This window comes from Elephas maximus, chromosome 23 (assembly GCF_024166365.1).
Source record: "Elephas maximus indicus isolate mEleMax1 chromosome 23, mEleMax1 primary haplotype, whole genome shotgun sequence".
Classification (NCBI taxonomy): domain Eukaryota; kingdom Metazoa; phylum Chordata; class Mammalia; order Proboscidea; family Elephantidae; genus Elephas; species Elephas maximus.
The window spans coordinates 55935123-55950039 of NC_064841.1; positions in this window are offsets into that span (position 1 = coordinate 55935123).

Here is a 14917-nt window from a genome sequence, read left to right on the forward strand (position 1 = left end):
TGGTATTGATTTGGTAATTTCCTCTTCGATGTTCTTTTTGATGGTGTAGAGGAATCCAAGTGATTTTTGTATGTTTATCTTATAACCTGAGACTCTTCCAAACTCTTCTATTAGTTTCAGTAGTTTTCTGGAGGATTCCTTAGGGTTTTCTGTGTATAAGATCATGTCATCTGCAAATAGACATAATTTCACTTCCTTCTTTCCAATCCGGATGCCCTTTATTTCTTTGTCTAGCCTAATTGCTCTGGGAGGACCTCTAGCACAATGTTGAATAAGAGCGGTAATAAAGGGCATCCTTGTCTGGTTCCCGTTCTCAAGGGAAATGCTTTCAGGCTCTCTCCATTTAGAGTGATATTGGCTGTTGGCTTTGCATAGATGCCCTTTATTATGTTGAGGAATTTTCCTTCAATTCCTATTTTGGTGAGAGTTTTTATCATAAATGGGTGTTGGACATTGTCAAATGTCTTTTCTGCATCAATTGATAAGATCATGTGGTTTTTGTCTTTTGTTTTATTTATGTGGTGGATTACATTAATGGTTTTTCTGATATTAAACCAGCCTTGCATACCTGGTATAAATCCCACTTGATCGTGGTGAATTATTTTTTTGATATGTTGTTGAATTCTATTGGCTAGAATTTTGTTGAGGATTTTTGCATCTATGCTCATGAGGGATATAGGTCTGTAATTTTCTTTTTTTCTGATGTCTTTACCTGGTTTTGGTATCAGGGAGATGGTGGCTTCATAGAATGAGTTAGGTAGTATTCCGTCATTTTCTATGCTTTGAAATACCTTTAGTAGTAGTGGTGTTAACCCTTCTCTGAAAATTTGGTAGAACTCTGCAGTAAAGCCATCCGGGCCAGGGCTTTTTTTTTTGTTGGGAGTTTTTTGATTACCGTTTCAATCTCTTTTTTTGTTATGGGTCTATTTAGTTGTTCCACTTCTGAATGTGTTAGTTTAGGTAGGTAGTGTTTTTCCAGGAATTCATCCATTCCTTCTAGGATTGCAAATTTGTTAGAGCACAATTTTTCGTAATAATCTGATATGATTCTTTTAATTTCAGTTGGGTCTGTTGTGATGTGGCCCCTCTCGTTTCTTATTCAGGTTATTTGTTTCCTTTCCTGTATTTCTTTAGTCAGTCTAGCCAATGGTTTATCAATTTTGTTAATTTTTTCAAAGAACTAGCTTTTGGCTTTGTTAATTCTTTCAATTGTTTTTCTGTTCTCTAATTCATTTAGTTCAGCTCTAATTTTTATTATTTGTTTTCTTCTGGTGCCTGATGGATTCTTTTGTTGCTCACTTTCTATTTGTTCAACTTGTAGAGACAGTTCTCTGATTTTGGTGCTTTCTTCTTTTTGTATGTGTGCATTTATCGATATAAATTGGCCTCTGAGCACTGCTTTTGCTGTGTCCCAGAGGTTTTGATAGGAAGTATTTTCATTCTCCATGCATTCTATGAATTTCCTTATTCCCTCCTTGATGTCTTCTATAACCCAGTCTTTTTTCAGGAGGGTATTGTTCATTTTCCAAGTGTTTGATTTCTTTTCCCTAATTTTTCTGTTATTGATTTCCACTTTTATGGCCTTGTGGTCTGAGAAGATGCTTTGTAATATTTTGATGTTTTGGATTCTGCAAAGGTTTGTTTTATGACCTAATATGGGGTCTATTCTAGAGAATGTCCCATGTGCGCTAGAAAAAAAAGTATACTTTGCAGCAGTTGGGTGGAGAGTTCTGTGTAAGTCAATGAGGTCAAGTTGGTTGATTGTTGTAATTAGGTCTTCCGTGTCTCTATTGAGCTTCTTACATGGATGTCCTGTCCTTCTCCGAAAGTGGTGTGTTGAAGTCTCCTAGTATAATTGTGGAGGTGTCTATCTCACTTTTCAGTTCTGTTAAAATTTGATTTATGTATTTTGCATCCCTGTCATTGGGTGCATAAATATTTAATATGGTTATATCTTCCTGGTCAATTGTCCCTTTTATGATTATGTAGTATCCTTCTTTATCCTTTGTGGTGGATTTAAGTTTAAAGTCTATTTGTCAGAAATTAATATTGCTACTCCTCTTCTTTTTTGCTTATTGTTTGCTTGATGTATTTTTTTCCATCCTTTGAGTTTTAGTTTGTTTGTGTCTCTAAGTCTAAGGTGTGTCTCTTGTGGGCAGCATATAGATGGATTGTGTTTCTTTATCCAGTCTGAGACTCTCTGTCTCTTTATTGGTGCATTTAGGCCATTTACCTTCAGCATAATTATAGATAAGTAAGTGTTTAGTGTTGTCATTTTGATGCCTTTTTATGTGTGTTCTTGACCATTTCATTTTTCCACTTACTTTTTTGTGCAGAGACGTTTTTCTTTGTAAATTGTAAGATCCTCATTTTCATAGTATTTGACTTTAGGTTTGCTGAGTCGTTACGTTTTTCTTGGTTTTTATTTTGAGTTATGGAGTTGTTGTACCTCTTTGTGGTTACCTTAATATTTACCCCTATTTTTCTGAGTAAAAACCTAACTTGTATTGTCCTATATCGCCTTGTATCCCTCTCCATATGGCAGTTCTATGCCACCTGTATTTAGTCCCTCTTTTTGATTATTGTGATCTTTTACGTATTGACTTCAATGATTCCCTGTTTTGAGCATTTTTTTTTTAATTAATCTTAATTTGTTTTTGTGATTTCCCTATTTGAGTTGATATCAGGATGTTCTGTTCTGTGACCTTGTGTTGTGCTGGTATCTGATATTATTGGTGTTCTGACCAAACAATTTCCTTTAGTATTTCTTGTAGCTTTGGTTTGGTTTTTGCAAATTCTCTACGCTTGTGTTTATTTGTAAATATCTTAATTTCGCCTTCATATTTCAGAGAGAGTTTTGCTGGATATATGATCCTTGGCTGGCAGTTTTTCTCCTTCAGTGCTCTGTGTACGTCATCCCATTGCCTTCTTGCCTGCATGGTTTCTGCTGAGTAGTCTGAACTTATTGATTCTCCCTTGAAGGAGACCTTTCTTTTATCCCTGGCTGCTTTAAAATTTTCTGTTTATCTTTGGTTTTGGCAAGTTTGATGATAATATGTCTTGGTGTTTTTCTTTTTGGATCAATCTTAAATGGGGTTCGATGAGTATCTTGGATAGATATCGTTTTGTCTTTCATGATGTCAGGGAAGGTTTCTGTCACCAGATCTTCAACTATTCTCTATGTGTTTTCTGTCCTCCCTCGCTGTTCTGGGACTCCAATCACACGCAAGTTATCCTTCTTGATAGAGTCCCACATGATTCTTAGGGTTTCTTTATTTTTTTAAATTCTTTTATCTGATTTTTTTTTCAGCTGTGTTGGTGTTAATTCCCTGGTCTTCCAGATTTCCCACTCTGCATTCTAATTGCTCGAGTCTGCTCCTCTGACTTCCTATTGAGTTGTCTAATTCTGTAATTTTATTGTTAATCTTTTGGATTTCTGCATGCTGTCTCTCTATGGATTCTTGCAACTTATTTTTCCATAATTTTTCCACTATGTTCTTGAATAATCTTTTTGAGTTCTTCAACAGTTTTATCAGTGTGTTCCTTGGCTTTTTCTGCAGTTTGCCTTATTTCATTTCTGAGGTCATCCCTGATGTCTTGAAGCATTCTGTAAATTAGTTTTTTATATTCTGTACCTGATAATTCCAGGATTGTATCTTCATTTGGGAAAGATTTTGATTCTTTTCTTTGGGGGGTTGTAGAAGCTGTCATTGTCTGCTTCTTTATGTGGTTTGATATCGACTGCTGTCTCCGAGCCATCACTAAGATATTGTAGTGGTTTATTTTATATTTGCTCACTGAGTCTTATCTCGTTTTGTTTTCTTTCAATATACTTGGATGGGCTACTAGATTGTGGTGTCTTGATTGTTGTAGCCCTTGACTTACTTATGACCTATTACCAGCTGGTTTGGGCTGTTGCCAGATATATATGTCTGAGTCTATTCACTATTCTTGAGTAGAATCTGATTTTGGGTCATCAAGTGTGTGCTGCACCCTAACACCTATCCACCTTGAGAAGTAGTGGTGATAGTTGTGTGCACCAGATTCTATTAGCAGCTGGGGTTCACACTCCGGGGGGGCAGGATGCTGACAGGCTTCCCCCAAGTGTCATTGAGGTAGGTGTGTCTCTATTCCTAAAGCACCTTGGTGGGAGGGCTCTGCAGCTGTACCTTCGTCCCCCAATGCAAGTACCTCTACAGATTGGTAGGTGTCATCCTCCTTAGACCCCTAAGGCCAGAGGCTAGGTGGTCTGGGGGGAGCTTCAGCCCTCAGTTCCCTGTTGTGGGTCAGTTAGGGCTCTGTTGAATAAGCAGAGATATCAGACCTGGGAAACTTGTTTTTCCAGTAAATCCGCTAAAAAAAAAATGCAGTCAGATCTCTATCAGAAATGCCTTTGCATTGTAATAGCCACGTTGTTCCCTGCAGGGATGAAAGCCCGAGATATGGATCATATATGCTTGGCTGGAGCTGGTCTGTGTTTTTAGTCCAATTAGGGAAGGATTTTTGGTCCCTGGGTTTTTTGTGGTTGCTTCTCTCAGGCCAGAAGAATGGGTTAGGAAAAGACCAAAAAAAAAAAAAAAAAAAAAAAAATGGAAAAGAAAAGCCGCGGAGCTGGAGCTGTTCTCCTTCTGGCTCAGGAAATTCCAATGTTAATGAAGCCGCCTGGGAAGGGGAGGGGAGGGTTCAGAAAAACAGGAGAGAGTAGCATCCTGGAATATAGCCAAAGTCGCTCATCTTACTTGGGATGACTATTTTATCTGAGATTCCCAAGGGGCTTGTCGCCTATGTGTGTTGGCTGTGTAGAGATTGCCCCCGAGGGTCTGGCCCACAGAAGCTGCGGTCCGTTCCTCCACTGCCAGTCCAAAGCCCCGTGTCAAGGTTCCCCAGCTGGGACGCTGCACTCCTGGCTCCAAAATCAGTCGCTGCCTCCCGGGGACTTCTCCTCCCGCCAGCTGTGTCGCTGCGCCACCTGCACGGACCAGCTGGGCCCCCTCCTGGGGTCAGTTCAGGGGGGTAGGGCTGCGCCCCGTGGTTGCGCCGTGAGAGGATGCCGTGCTCAGCTCCCCTGTGCTTAGTCCAAAGCCCGGTGCCAAGGTTCCCCGACTGGGACGCTGCACTCCTGGCTCCAAAATCAGTCGCTGCCTCGCGGGGACTTCCCCTCCCAGCCGCGTCACCGTACCGCCCCACGCTGACCGTCTGGGCCCCCTCCCAAGGTCAGTTCAGGGGGGAAGGGCTGCACCCTGTGTTTGCGCCAGCACAGGATGTTGTGTTCAGCTCCCCTGGGCCCAATCCTAAGCCCAGCGCCAAGGTTACCTGACTGGGACGCTGGCTCCGGGCTCTGAAAACAGTCCCTGCTTCCCCGTAGTTGTTCGTTCTCCGTCTCTGTCGCTCAGGTCAACTCTTTAAATCTGTGTTTGTTGTTCAGCGTTCATAGATTGTCATGTATGTGATCAATTCACTTGTTTTTCTGAGTCTTTGTCGCAAGAGGGATCCGAGGTAGCGTCTACCTAGTCAGCCATCTTGCCCCCCCCTTTTCTTCCCCAGCAACTTTTAACACCTTGGAAAGACTTAAAAAAGACACTCTCTTATTCATCTAGTGCTGCTATAACACAAATGCCAGAAGTGGATGGCTTTAACAAAGAGAAATTTATTCCCTTACAATCTAGGAGGCTAGAAGTCCAAATTCAGGGTGCCAGCTCCAGGGGAAGGCTCTCTCTCTCTGTCAGCTCTGGGAGAAGGCCCTTGTCATCAGTCTTCCCTGGTTGAGGAGTTCTCAGCACAGGGACCCTCGGCCCAAAGGATGCACTATTCTCCTGGCTCATTTTTTGGTGGTATGAAGTCCCCATGTCTCTCTGCTCACTTCTCTCTTTACTATCTCAAATGAGATTGATTTAAGAGACAACCTAATCTTGTAGATTGAGTCCTACCTCATTAACATAACTGGCTCATTAACATCCTAGAGGCAGGATTTGCAACACATAGGAAAACCACATCAGATGACAAAATGGTAGAAAACTACACAATACATATTTTGGGGGGCTCAATTCAGTCCATGACAGACCCCTTTAACTAATTCTGATTTCATTTTGTTTGTGGATGGTTCCTATTTAAAACTGAATCCAACTAGTTGTTATTATCAAGCTGGATACACTGTTACAACTTCTACTAAAGTCTTTGAAAGTCAGGCTCTCCTGAAGCCACTTCAGCCCAACAAGCCAAATCAATTGCCCTCACTAGAAAAGAAAAAAAAAAAAAAAAAATTTTTTTTTTTCACTATAGCTTGTAGAATTGCTTCAGGACAACTTGTTAATATTTTTACAGACAGTAGGTCTTGCTTTGGAATTGTACATGATTTTGGCAAATTATGGAAACAAAGAAGATTCTTCTTCTGGAAATGGTATTAAAATTGAGTCTTTAATAGTGGGCCATCTAGATGCTCTATTATACCCCTCTGAAATTGCTGTGATAAAATACAAGCTCACCAACCAAAAGGAGTACCCAAAACTGAAGAAATTAAAGGGATTAATCTTGCTGATATGGAAGCCATACAACTGCCTCTCAAGTTATTTCTGCACTTATGATAAATAAAAGACTACCCAAATTTGCCTATTGATAACTCCGACCTTCATGAATTAACTTTAGAAAAACTTTAAAAATGCCAGAAATTAGCCCAAAGAGACAACATTAAGGCATGGAGAAAGGGAGGCTATTACCAAAATTCTGCCACTAAACTGTGGACTGGGCCTAATAAGAAAACGTCTTACCCAATTTCTTGCATGTTCCTATAATGCAAGCCTTACATGAAGATTCCCACATGGGACAATATAAAATTATCAAGACCTTAAAAAAATATTGATGGGGAAAATTTATTGAGGCTTCTGAACATGTTGCCACTCATTGACCTATTTGCCCTTGCTACAATCCTGGAAAATACCTTAAAGTCCTACCTGGACAATACACTTTATCTTCTGGGCCTATGCTTGAACAGCAGCTGGATTTTATTCAGCTTCCACCCTCAAATGGTTATAAATATGCATTAGTAATGATTTGTACATTTTCACATTGAATAGAAGCCTTCACTTGCTGTCACGTTACTGCAGACTTTGTAGCAAAGAAACTTCTTGAAAGCATCATATTCACCTGGGAGCACCAAAAAATTCTTTGTAGTGATTGGGGCATTCATTTCACCACAAAAGCCAGCCAAGAACTATGTCAAGTTTTTCCCACTTATCAAAATCTACATTGTCCCTATCATCCTCAAACTTCTGGTCCATTAGAGAGAACTGACGGAATAAGAAAGACTTGAATAGCAAAGCTTTGTGAAACTTTAAATTTATCCTGGACAAAAGCCCTTCCTTTAGTTCTTTTAAATCTGAAGACCATGCCACTTGGATCTCACAAAATTATCCCCTTTGAAATAATTGCTGGAACACTGGTACTTCCTTGTGTTGCCTGCACTGACCTTAAAAGTGTTCAACTGGAATTACTGAAGTATTGCTAGTTTTTAATTCAATATTCTAAAGAATATATTTCACAAGTTAGAGAAGCCTTTGATGAACAGAAACTAGACTCTCAAAGTCTGCCTAAGATCACCCCAAGAGAATATGTATATTGAAAGAGACATGAAATGAAAGATTCATTAGAACCTCATTGGAAGGGACTATACTTAGTCCTCCTAACCAATCCATCTGCAGCCAAATTAGGGAGAATAAAACCTTGGATCCATTTGTCACAGTCAAAAAGTTTAAGACTCCTCTTTGGACTAGCCAACCCACTGGAGAATTGAAGGTTACATTTAAACATTCCTGTGGCCAGAAGCCACATGACATCTGAGGCACATGACTGACCCAGACACTGGGCCAGGCCTGAAAATGGACCTCTTTATCTTTTTTAACTTTTATTTTATTTTTTTAAATTGTACTTTAGATGAAGGTTTACAGAGCAGATTAGTTTTTTTTTTTTTTAACTTTTGCTATATTTATGCCTCTACTTCCCCACGTGTCTGTCAGTTTGTTGTACTGTGGGGGCTTGTGTGTTGCTGTGATGCTGGAAGCTATGTACTGGTATTCAGATGCCAACAGGGTCACCCATGGAGGACAGGTTTCAGCTGAGCTTCCAGACTAAGACAGATTAGGAAGAAGGACCTGACGGTCTACTTCTGAAAAGTATTAGCCAGTGAAAACCTTAAGAATAGCAGCGGAACATTGTCTGATATAGTGCTGGAAGATGAGCCCCCCGGGTTGGAAGGCACTCAAAAGATGACTGGGGAAGAGCTGCCTCCTCAAAATAGAGTCGACCTTAATGACGTGCGTGGATGGAGTAAAGTTTTGGGACCTTCATTTGCTGATGTGGCACGACTCAAAATGAGAAGAAACAGCTGCAAACATCCATTAATAATCGGAACCTTGAATGTATGAAATATGAATCTAGGAAAATTGGAAATTATCAAAATGAAATGGAACACATAAACATTGATATCTTAGGCATTAGTGAGCTGAAATGGACTGGTATTAGCCATTTTGAATCAGACTATCATATAGTCTACTATGCTGGGAATGTCAACTCGAAGAGGAATGGTGTTGCATTCATTGTCAAAAAGAACGTTTCAAGATCTATGCTGAAATACAACGCTGGCAGTGATAGGATAATATCCATACACCTACAAGGAAGACCAGTTAATATGACTATTATTCAAATTTACGCACCAACCACTAGGGCCAAAGATGAGGAAATAGAAGATTTTTTATCAGCTGCTGCAGTCTGAAATTGATCGAATATGCAATCAAGATGCATTGATAATTACTGGCGATTGGATTGCAAAAGTTGGAAACAAAGAAGAAGGATCAGTAGTTGGAAAATATGGCCTTGGTGATAGAAACAATGCCCGAGATCAAATGATAGAATTTTGCAAGACCAACGACTTCTTCATTGCAAATACCTTCTTTCACCAACATAAATGGAGACTATACACATGTACCTCGCCAGATGGAACACACAGAAATCAAATTGACTACATCTGTGGAAAGAGACAATGCAAAAGCTCAATATCATCAGTCAGAACAAGGACAGGGGCTGACTGTGGAAAAGACCACCAATTGCTCATATGCAAGTTCAAGCTGAAACTGAAGAAAATCAGAACAAGTCCACAAGAGCCAAAATATGACCTTGAGTATATCCCACCTGAATTCAGAGACCATCTCAAGAATAGATTTGACGCATTGAACACTAGCGACCGAAGACCAGACGAGTTGTGGAATGACATCAAGGACCTCATCCATGAAGAAAGCAAGAGGTCACTGAAAAGACAGGAAAGAAAGAAAAGACCAAGGTGGATGTCAGAGGAGACTCTGAAACTTGCTCTTGTGCGTTGAGCAGCTAAAGCAAAAGGAAGAATTGATGAAGTAAAACAACTGAACAGAAGATTTCAAAGGGCGTCTCAAGAAGACAAAGTAAAGTATTATAATGACATGTGCAAAGAGCTGGAGATGGAAAATCAAAAGGGAAGAACATGCTTGGCGTTTCTCAAGCTGAAAGAACTGAAGAAAAAATTCAAGCCTTGAGTTGCAATAGTGAAGGATTCCATGGGGAAAATATTAAATGATGCAGGAAGCATCAAAAGAAGATGGAAGGAATACACAGAGTCACTATACCAAAAAGAATTCGTCGATATTCAACCATTTCAAGAGGTGGCATATGATCAGGAACCGATGGTACTGAAGGAAGAAGTCCAAGCTGCTCCGAAAAAAAAACAAGGCTCCAGGAATTGATGGAATGTCAATTGAGATGTTTCAACAAACAGATGCAGCACTGGAGGTGCTCACTCGTCTATGCCAAGAAATATGGAAGACAGCTTCCTGGGCAACTGACTGGAAGAGATCCATATTTATGCCTATTTTCAAGAAAGGTGATCCAACCGAATGTGGAAATTATAGAAAAATATCATTAATATCACATGCAAGCAAAATTCTCCTGAAGATCATTCAAAAATGGCTGCAGCAGTATATCGACAGGGAACTGCCAGAAATTCAGGCTGGTTTCAGAAGAAGACGTGGAACCAGGGATATCACTGCTGATGTCAGATGGATCCTGGCTGAAAGCAGAGAATACCAGAGGATGTTTACCTGCGTTTTATTGATTATGCAAAGGCATTTGACTGTGTGGATCATAACAAACTATGGATAACACTGCGAAGAATGGGAATTCCAGAACACTTAATTGTGCTCATGAGGAACCTTTACATAGATCAAGAGGCAGTTGTTCATACAGAACAAGGGGATACTGATTGGTTTAAAGTCTGGAAAGGTGTACAAATTGCCCTATATGACAGTTCCCATGGGCTTTAAGAGGTCAATACCAAAATAGCAATGATGAGAAAATTAGTACCCCAAAATAGAATGGCCCTTGACATTCTCACTATAGCCCAAGGAAGTACCTGTGCCATAATAAAATCTGATTGCGGTGTCTATATGCCTGACAATAGTGCTACTCTTACAGTCTATGTTAATCATATTCAGTATGTAGTATCTCACCTTAATGATCCTGTTCCTTCCTTAACTGAAATTACAAGTAATTGGTTTTCTTCTTGGGATGGATGGTGGAAAAAATTGCTGCTTTATTTTAGAATCTTATATTCCTCCTCATTTCTATTGCACCCACACCTCACTTATGACCTAGTTAGGTTCCAAAGACCAGGTCGTTATGTGAAAATTGGCATTATGTGAAAACGGAGGATGGCCACATCAGATCACAAAATGAAGGATGACTACATCATTACATAACTGCCAAATCACATCGTTACATAACTGCCAAACCACTCGGAATCATGCACCAGCCAAAATGACACATAACCTTAACCATCATGGATAATATTACACTCACCTTGCACCTTGGTGTTCGTTACTGCCAGACATACATCATTAATGCACAAATTAGTCAGGTAGTAGATTTTTTTGCTGTTGTCGTCAATGCAAAACGTCAGATAATGAGATAGTTGATAAGTGAAGAGTAGGCGTATGTAATTATAAAATATTGTTTTGCTTTAGTTCAATGCACTTTATTCATGAAATGCTATACTTCAAAACCAATTGGCCCTTCGCATAAAATCAGGCTGATTTCACCAATGATCATGTTTTTTAATCACTTCCCTTTTGTCTTCTTGGGTGTGTTTCATCTTGACCTCTATCATTCCGTTCTGAGAAATGTTCCTCAAATGTCACCTTATCTGATGTTTCCGATAAAACCTACTCACCCTATAGACGAGGCCTATTAGCTCAGCAAGGTGAAGAAAATAATTTTTATTAACCAAAGTTCCTGAAGAAAAAAAAGTCCTGGCAGAAGAAAGGCTACTCCATTGTGTGTGATCAGCGCCCCCTACTGGAGGCTTGATCAAAAGGGGGAATATAAACAAAAGTTTCAAACTGGAGACACTCATGTCGGATGTAAGAATGACAGGGCCAACATGCATTTCCAGGAAACAAAAGGTCAGGATGTAAATCATTTGGGAAGAATGTGTCAAGATGTAAACAATTTGTTCCCAGAAAAAAAAAAAAATGTGTCCACGACTACAATCATGTATAACCGAACCAGCTGGTACCACTCACCTAGGTGGTAACTCACTGCTTCCTAGCCAAGTGGCTGACCTCTACATTTCAAAGGTCTTCAAGCTGAAGCTGAGCTTATCGACAGTCATTAGCCTCCTATCTTTCCTTTGTTCTCTATGCATATAGACCCTTCTCTCTGGTTGAACAGTGGAATGCTTTGCAGTTTTTCTTAACACTGCCCAGCTTGAGCTGTGTTATTACTCAATAAAAACTCTTTTTCTTTCACTCCTAACAGAGTATGAGATTTTCTTCTTAAACATTGTTAAACTATGGTTAATAATAGTTCCCAACTCATAGGGCATTACAAGGTTTAAATGAGTTAATGTGTGTTAAAATACTGCCTGATACGCAGCTAGCGCTATGTAAAGGTTGTTGTTGTTAGGTGTTGTTGAGTTGATTTTTGACTCACAGTGGCTCCACATGACAGAGAACTCTCCATAGGGTTTTCTAGGCTGTAATCTTTATGGGAGCAGACTGCTAGGTCTTTTTGCTGTGGACCCACTGGGGGGGTTTGAACCACCAGCCTTTTAGTTAGCAGTTGATTGCTTAATCATTGCATCACCAGGGCTCCTTATGTAAGGGATAGTCATTATTATTAGTTAAAAGTGCTAAATATAACATAGAAAGTAAGAAAACGATCAGCATGGAGATAGATAGTAACAGCAATACAGTCGCAAAGGTTACTGGGGCGTAAAAGATGGCACCTCTCCCAGAGTTCCCATTCACACTGCAGTCTATGTGATTGGCACAAGAGAGCTGTTGAGTTCACAGCCTGCCTGAACGTCCACGGTGAACCTGGGTGTAATTTGCCATCAAGACTATCTCTATCTCCCATACTTCCCTGATGTGTTAGTCAAGGTTCTTGTTGTAAGGAACAGAAACTGCCTGACTATTTCAGCGGAAAGAAGTTTATTTAAAGGATATTAGATGGACTTGAGGAGTCCCTGGGTGGCACAAATGGTTAAGCATTGGACTACTAACTGAAAGGTTGGGGGTTCAAACCCATGGGTGGTGCCTTGGAAGACAGGCTTGGTGATCTGCTTCTGAAAGGTCACAGCCTTGAGAACCCTATAGAACAGGTCTACTCTGCATACATGGGGTGGCCATGAGTCTAAATTGACTTCACAGCAACTAAGAACGGATGGCCTTGAAAACTAGGCTCAAAGCCAAACTTCCAGGAAAGACCTGAAATCATGCTGGAGTATAGGGATGATAAAACTATGCTGCTGATGTCCCGAGTACTGAGTGCTGCCATTTACACAGACGCGCCAGTAACTGCTACTGCCGTCAGCAGCAATACCACTTGTGCGTGCCTGTAGAGACCCAGAAAACCCACTTTGCCAGATTCCTTATCAGCTAGGTCACAGGCAGGTGAAGTGCACTCCAGCAGTCAGATTTATCTGTGTGAGCTTTCATGATGTGAGTTAGAAATTTCAAACAGGAAGCTCCCTACAGAATTTATCCTTGCTGGTGAGAGCAGCGGCAGAGGCATACCGTCCTTAGAGGTGGTAGAGGCTGTCCTCACACAGGAGCCGGGGTGACACAAGACGTTTGCAATTGGCTGGTAACCCAAAGGTAGGTGGTTCGACCTACTCAGTGGCTCCACAGAACAAAAGCCTGGCAAACTGCTTCCATAAAGATTATAGCCAAGAAAACCTGATTATGTACGAGGCGGTTCTACTCTATAACACATGGGGTTGCCGTGAGTTGGGAGCTGACTCAACAACAACTAACAACGACAATAGATCCCTAGGTGGTAAAAAAGGTTTGCGCTGGGCTGCTAACCGAAAGGTTTGTGGTTGAAACCCCACAGGGGTGCCGTGAAAGAAAGGCCTGGTGATCGGCTTCCATTAAGATTATTAAGATTACAGCCCAGAAAACCCCATGGAGCAGTTCTGCTCTGGAACACATGGAGTCACCATGAGTCAGAATTGACTCCATGGAAACTACCACACAGAACACATCTTAGGGTATTAGGATTCTTAAGTCGGGAAATTTCACAAAATAGCAAAGGTGAAAAGGGCAGGACAGCCGAATGTTGACAAACATCCAATATAGTCTACCCTTGGCCTCCCAATATCTATGTACGCTCGTCTTCCGCACTTAAAGTTAACAGCCATAACATCACCTAGAAAAATGCTGCCACCATTTTCTTGGATGAGAAAACCTCACATTATCAAAATATCAATGATTCCTAAATAAATCCGTAAACTGAAGGAGACAAGAGCTAATAACGGGTTCAGTGGTGAGCAGGTTCGGTTTGAGATGCTGAAGGGACACTGAAATCTAGAGTTCAGGAGCTAAGTCAGGTTTGGACATTAGGAGGGAGGAGTCATTTGCACATTGTTTAGTGTTGGATGAGATTGTCAGGATGAAACTCTGGGAGACAGACACTTAAGGGGTGATAAAAGAAAAGCTACCACTTGTCTGTCAGTTTGTTATGGAGAAGAAGAGTGAATCTGTTTGGGGAGAAATGTACAGCCAGAATGCTCCTCAGAAGCAAGGGCGGTGAGACTTCATCTCGCATACCTTGGCCCTGTTATCATGTTATCAGGAAGGACCAGTCCCTGGAGAAGGACACCATGGTAAAGTAGAAGGTGAGCAAAAAAGCAGAAGGCGCTCAACCAGATGGATTGACACAGCGGCTGCAGCAATGGGCTCGAAGGTAACAAGGATTGTGAGGATGGTGCAGGACTGGGTAGTATTTCATTCTGTTGTGCATAGAGTAGCTATGAGTCAGATTGACTCAATAGTACTCAATAACAACAACAAAAGAGAAACAGCCAGTTAAAGAATTAGGAGAAGAACCAGGAGAAAAGTGGGTATCAATGGAGAAGTTTCGGGAAGGGCAGAGGAATGCAATGATTGAGAAAGAAAATGTCTCTAGTTTGGCAGGGGGTGCTTGGTAATGTTCTAGAACACAATTTAAACAGAATAATGGGAACAGAAGCCAGAATTCAGTGAACTGAGTTGTATATGAGTGGGAGGCACAGAAGGGGAGGCAGCAAGTAGAAACAGCTTGCTGTGAAGTTCTTCCCTAAGGGGAAGGGAGGGATGCAGCAGGAACCCTTAAATAACACGCTGTGTGGTGCAGCACCCCACGAGCACACACTGTGGTGATCACTTGGATTTGAACATTAATCATCCATGTGCCCAGCTAATACATATGCTGCTTTTCCATGTATCTTTCTGCAAAAACTCCATTGAGTTTAACCAAGTATGAAGATTCTCCAGACAGTTTCAATTCAGATTAGTCCTGCAGGTGGGTACTTCAATAAAGGCAACAGTTTTGGCAAAGATTTGGGGAGGCTTTTGAA